Below are 6814 nucleotides of genomic sequence, written 5' to 3'. Positions count from 1 at the left end.
TTCCCAAGTTAAAAAATAATACTCTTGGGCTGGGGTTGTGGCTCAGCAGTAGAGCTCTGGCCTAGCACATGCAAGGCCCTGGGTTTGATCCTCAGCACCACATAGAGATAAATAAATAAAATAAAGATACTGTGTTCAACTACAACTAAAAAATAAATATTAAAAAAAGAAATAATACTCTTGTTTTACTTGTAGATAGAGTTGAAAGATGAAAGTGGTGATTATGCTCACTGCTCTTTTGCTCACAGCTGATTGCGTACCAGTAAGTAATCTCTTAATGCCTATTTCTGCAAATAGTCTTGGTTCATACATTCTGACTTTTAGTGACACCCAATCCTGGCAACAACAAAAAAATAATTGTGGAAGAAAAATCCACCATTTCCCTTTTAAGAGTTCCTTTGGACCTGAAAGCTACTCTTTCTATCTATTTTAAAAATCCTTGTTAGAAAAACAAGAGATTTAAGTCATGGAGAATGGAGGAGCTTGGCCTCAGAGCACAGCAGTAGTTCTCAATCTTTATTGTCCTTTGGAATCATTTGGGATGATTTTGGGTGCCATGCCCCCAAATCTGACTTTATTGGTCTAGAGTTTGATCCAGGTACGGGTAGTTTACTTATAAACTACCCAGATGATTATTTCAGTGGGCAGCCAATGTTGAGACCCACTGCAGTGAGGGAGTGACCCCGGCAGGGGGAGCTGATTGCTCTGGAGTAGCTGGACTCAGAGACAGCAGACAGAGGTAGTGGGTGGAGCAGGACTACAGCTCAGGTTGTTATTATGAACAAAGGGGAGAGTAGTATCCCTGAGAGGATGACCTGAGGTAGTATGTCCCAGTCTTGAAAAGGATTAGTGACTGTGGTTAGCATATACAAGATTCATTCACTCATTCTGAAGACCAAACTTTATTGAATATCTGCAAGTCAGGCAATCGTGCCAGGTGCCAGGATTGCACATAAAACAAAACACAGATCACCAGTTCAAAGATTTAGAGATTAAATTTCCTAGTCAATTACTGTGATTATCATTACTGCAAATTTCCTCCATCTCCATATTTTCTGTCTCTCAATTTTCACAGGAAATACGTTTTCATCCTGGAATTCAACAGTATCCTTTCTTAAGCTGGAAGGTAATTCTTTGCTTTCTCATTCTTTCCATTTAATACTTCAATTGAGGATGTTTACTGTTTCCTTGGAAGATATGATTTAGGGAGAAAACATTTGACATTTTCAAAGTTATATTTTCAGGAACATACAGTATGATTAGGGTGGGAGCAATGGTGCTCACCTGTAATCCTAGATACTCAGGCGGCTGAGGTAGGAAGATCACAAGTTCAAGGCCAGCCTGGGCAATTTAGCTAGATGATATCTCAAAATAAAAAAAATAAAAAGAGCTGGGGATGTAGCTCAGTAGTAGAGAACCCTGGGTTAATTGCTGGCATGAAAAACCAAACCGAGGGGCTGGGGCTGTAGCTCTCAGTGGTAGAGCGCTTGCCTAGCATGTATGAGGAACTGGGTTTGATCCTCAGCACTACTTAAAAATAAATAAATAAAATAAAGGTATTGTATCCATCTACAACTAAAAAATAAAGAAAGAAAGAAATAAACCAAAGCAAACAAACAAACAAACAAAAAGTAAAAATGGAAGGTTTTCTGTAAGGTAAAGATTAAAAACCTAAGACAAAAAGCATAGGAAACAGTCTGAATGGAGGAGATGGAAATTCTGCCAGTTAGGGAATATCATCAGAAAAACCTCTCCGGACCTGCAAGGACTATTAACACACACCCTGTGTCACCTGAACTCACCAACTTGTTTAGCTACTTCTCTTTTGCAAATAAGGGTACAACATCAGTCATGAAATATCACTTATGAGCAAAGTTTGAAATACAAATCAAAGGGTTTAAAGAGTCCCACCACAAAGAAATGATAAATGTTTAAGGAGATGCTACTGACTCTAATTTGATCATACTCATTGTGTACATGTTTTGAATTATCCTATACTTCATAAATATGCACATTTTTTGTGTCAAAAATAAAATTAAAAAATAAATGGAATTCAAGTGAGTAAATCAGAAACCACTAAGATTATTTTGGTTTTGTAAATTAGTGTCTTTACTTTTCAGAGAGTCTATCGAAGAGTGACTGCACATTGATTATTGATGTTTCACATTGTAAACCTGTAAATACATATATTATTCAAAATTCCTCCTAAAAAGTTATATGTATTTATTTGAGATAAATTTGGCAATTTATCTCAATTGCCAAATTTCTGCTTTTTTTTTTTTTTTTTTTTGGGGGGGGGCCATCATCCTTAACACAGATGTAGATCTGCAGCTTGTGGCCTCTTTGCTGCTTTGCATCTTCTTGAAGTTGCTTGGAGTACCTTTGAAAGCTCAAGTTTCTGCTCAGAACAGCTTGCAGCCCTTCAGCACCTGGTTTTCTGCCTTCTTCCTTTATAAACTGAATAGCTTGGTAGAGATAAATCACTATATTCCTAAGACTCCGTGTTGTTTTTCCTGGTAGAATTAATATTTGGAAGTGTTTTTATACTGCTATTCATCTCAATTAACCCCTAACTCCCTTCTCTTCTATATGACTGCCAAGTTACATTGCAGCAAGCTTCAATTTCTTCTGTTAACTATTGTATTATTTTCTTCAGGACATTTAAAAATATATTTAAACTTACATGAAGTTGTTTAAAAATTAAAAGTCACATAACTGCATTTTCCTCCTTTTTCTTGCAGCGCTGTCAGAGGTTATGTGAACAGTTGAATTACTGTGTAAGTTTTTATTCTTGTTTTTCTGTCTGTTTGTTTGTTATGAATACTTGGAAGAGGAGTGAGGGCTCAGGAAAATAAAGGGAAGGACACAGAAATGTGAAAGTCTTTGTTGTTTGTTATCATAATACTAGCTATTTTTTAATTTATGTCTTCTTTTTAATAAAACTCCAAATCATTAGTTATGGATTTAAATTCCCATCCTAACAAAATTGCTAATTAATGGAAGAGCTAAAACTTTTGAATTTGTCTGAAAAGGATTACTGTAAAATTTCTGAAAAACATTGAGAACAGTTATTAATCACTAGTTATCTCAAACTTCAATTCAATGTTGCTTACCAAAAAATACATGAGAAGGAAAATTTTAAAGGAAGAAAGCACTCACTTAAATCCATAGAATTCTGTTTTTTAAAAGGTCTTTAAAATGATTTTTTTAAAAAAACATTGTGTTTAGTTTTACTTAAAGTGTAATTGTTTGTATTACTGAATCTTTGGAATAATAACTTTCATCATTTTAAGAAAATTATTACTTATTATCTTATCAAATATTACTTCTTCCCTATTCCCTTTCTAGTCTTTTCAAATTACAAATACATATTTGACCTTTACATTGATTATGCCCTTTACTATAATTTCCATTCTTTTGTTTAAATATACTTCAGTCTTATTATTTTCTTCTGATTTATCTTTCAGTTCACTAATTCTGTCTTCAGCTGTACTTAACATGATATTAAACCAATTGATTGAATTTTCATTTTAATTATCATATTTTCCAGTTTTTTTCCAGTCCTGGTTATTGAACCCAGGGGTGCTCTACCACTGAGCTATATCCCCAGCTCTTTTTATTTTTTATTTTGAAACAGGTTCTTGTTAAGTTGCCAAGGCTGGCCTTGAACTTATAATCCTTCTGCTTCAGCATCCTGAGTTTCTGGGATTCTATTTTTCAGTTCTAAATGTCATTTGATACCAAAAGCTGCCATTTAAGTATTTAATCTCTCAAGCAGCTTAGTCATAGTTATTTTACAATCAGTGTGTAATAATGCCTCTTTGGGGGTCTCTGTAGGATGTGCTATTGTCTCTTTTTTCTTTTATTTTTCACTGGAGAAAAAAAAATGTTTTTAACCTCCCATTTTGGAATTTCTTCAGGAGGAATGATTCGTTTTTATTAAATGGGAAACATCGCTTATGAAAACTGTAGAAATAACTTGAGGGTCTGGATGAAGTCGTCTTCCACCAGAGAGGATTTACTTTGGTTTCTCTTGTGGTGTGAGATTTGGCCATGACATTCACAATTTACCTTGGTCTAATAAGAGACTGAGAAGATTAGAACACGTCCTTCTGGTTCACCCTTCACTCCTCAGGGGAGGTCCTTGGGCTTCTATTTAAAAGCCTGGTTACTTACCATGACCTTTTCTCTCTGGTAGCTCTTGGATGGGAACTTTCATTCCTCAGCTCTGGAGTTTATCAAAAGCTCTACTCTGCTTCTTAGCACTACTTTTGGAATTGCCATTTGCCTTGAGGGGAAAAGTAAAACAAAATGCCTCCCTGGGATTCTTGCCCTGTAACATTCGTGGGTCCATAAAACTTTCCAGTCTTAGATCTGCTCCCTTTAAACATGCTTTAAAAGAATTATTTTTGTCCAAGTCTTCTAGTTCTCCAGAAGGATAGGCTGAAAGACAAGGTTGAAAACAGAATGCTCAATTTTCTTTTTAAAGAAATAAAGTACTTTACATTTTATTTATTACCTATCATATATATTCCAATAAATAGGACTTGGTTATAAGTTAATGAAACTAAAAAAAATGGTATTGGTTGAAAATACTTCCCTTCCTACACATGTAACTTAAAAATATTATTATTGTGCAGATACTCAATATGTGGCTTTTCCATGTCAAGTATTTATAAACGCATTTTTGTCTTGATTTTTGTTTTATCAGAAGAAGCCACCAATAGACGGAAGAACTACCATAGCCCCATCCTTACCACCAAGAATAGAAATTGATCGTTTTGTGACTTTTGATCCTCTAATCCCTCTTGACGACAGGCGGGGAGATTCATGATGAATGAAGTTCTTCAAGAATGTCATAACCTAAAGCAGCATCTTCCTCCAATCAGTATTTAGTATCACAGCTGAAGGTCAAAGATCTTATCTCACTGCTCCTTGTGCTATAGCATACCCTTTTCAGTGCAATGCTTCAATAAAAACTTCATATCATTATTTTATTCCTAGTGGATTCTCTTTTCCCATCATTATTGGCATTTAAAGAGCGACCAGGAAAATGACCGTAGGAATCTAGGAAATAAGATCTCTTTTCCCCTGGAAAGTTATATGCCTATCACAGAATCAGGGGTTATATAACAAAGGAAAAGGAGGATAACAATATGAGGAGGGGCAACCTGTAGTCTCTGTGGAACTGGGGTAGATGGGGGTGACAGAAGGATTCTCTACCCCCCACATTTAGTGCCTTGAAGAGATTACTTGGGGAGTTTCTAGCAAAAAGAGAGGGGATTATAAACCTTTTAATTGGATAGAAAATTATGAAGCCATGGGGATATACACTTAAAATTTTCTTTTGCCTTAGTTTGGAGGGAAATTTATAAATTTCTCCCTAATCTGTCTATAGAGATTGTTAAAGTTTAGATCTGGAATGTCTTTCAAAGGCTTATGAGTTGAAGGCATGGTCCCTAATTCAGCAATGCTCAGAGGTATGGATTTGGGTAAGTGATTGGATCCTGAGGGCTCTGATCTATCAGTGGATTAATCCATTGAGGGATTCAAAGCTGAATGGACTACTGGGAGGTAGTGGAAACTTAGTTGAAAGGAGTGGGTTCTTGGAGGTGTGCTCTTGGGAACTATATCTTGTTCCCCATCTCTTCTTATTTCGCTCTGCTTTCTGGATGTTATGAGGTGAGCAACTTTGCTCTACCATGTCTTTCTGCAATCATACTACCTCACTACAGGCCCAGAAACCATGGACCCAGCCAACCATATATTGAAACCTCTGAAACCATGAGCCAACATAAATTTTTCTCCTTTTAAGATATTTTTCTCAGGTATTTTGTCACAGTGATGAAAAGCTGACCAACACAGAGATGCACAAAACAAAAAGATCAAGAAAGATTTTTCAGATGTTACTCATTTTCCATCTTTACAAAAATATAGTCTGTTCTCCAGGAATAAGAACAATAACCCAGGCACATCTTAATTACCAACAATGATCACAGTCTAGTAGTCCTTCTGTTCCTCTATGATGAGAAAGTTAGTGCATGGCATTCATAGGGGACTTTGGCCTTCTTTGGGAAGTTTTCTGAAGGTCTTTCCTCACAACTTCTTGTAACAGGGTCACACTTGGAAGGCAAAGGGAATAGAGTTAGTGTAGGAGACATGCAACTATTTCATAGAAACGTGAAAAAGATCTACATGTAAAGGATCTTAAAGGCCACTGAATCGACAACACCTGGGAGCTAGTCGGAAACAGAGGAAACCAGGCTCTGCTGCAGACCTAGGAAGCAGTGTCTGCATTTAAACAAGGTGTCCGGTGCTCTTTAGTCTCAGCATCAGTATACTGACATCTGTGAGAATGCCTCTAGCAACAGGGAATTCACTCTGTGCCGAATATCCCATTTCATAATCATTCTTTGGCTAGCTTTGAACTTGAAAACTCATTATTCTTTATGTGAAGTTAAAATGTGATCCTAGTCCAACTCTTTGAGGTCTCATTAAATAAATCTAATCTATTTTCCCAATGATCCTTCCAATAATATTATCACTCCCAGTTAAAATTTATCAGTCCAACTATTCTCTTTGACACATGGTTTGATGTCTCCTAATATCCTAGGAATCTTCTCCAAACACTCTTCAGTTTTTATGTAGTCCTTACCCCCAGTCATGGTTTTTCAGAATAGCACATAATACCACAGAAATGATCAGAAAAATGATGAAAGTGAAACAATTATTTCCTATATTCCAGATTCTGTCTATTCTGATTGAGGGCTCTAACTATTATTTTAACCACTAAGTCCTTTTCATGTGTTGCTGA

The 6814-nt window shown here is 36.1% G+C and overlaps 1 long non-coding RNA gene across 1 annotated transcript; it reads left to right on the top strand.

Moving 5' to 3' along the window:
* The first annotated feature begins 1075 nt into the window (after positions 1-1075).
* LOC131424749 (uncharacterized) lies at positions 1076-4903 on the top strand. The gene is made up of 3 exons (XR_009228242.1): positions 1076-1126; positions 2742-2777; positions 4712-4903. It is a non-coding gene; the product is annotated as an uncharacterized LOC131424749 (long non-coding RNA).
* Positions 4904-6814: the final 1911 nt, after the last annotated feature.

Source organism: Marmota monax, unplaced genomic scaffold, assembly GCF_021218885.2.
Source record: "Marmota monax isolate L192 unplaced genomic scaffold, Marmota_monax_Labrador192_F-V1.1 WCK01_AAM20220418_F8-fsc00112, whole genome shotgun sequence".
In the NCBI taxonomy this organism is placed as follows: domain Eukaryota; kingdom Metazoa; phylum Chordata; class Mammalia; order Rodentia; family Sciuridae; genus Marmota; species Marmota monax.
This window is presented reverse-complemented; position numbering and strand designations above follow the sequence as displayed.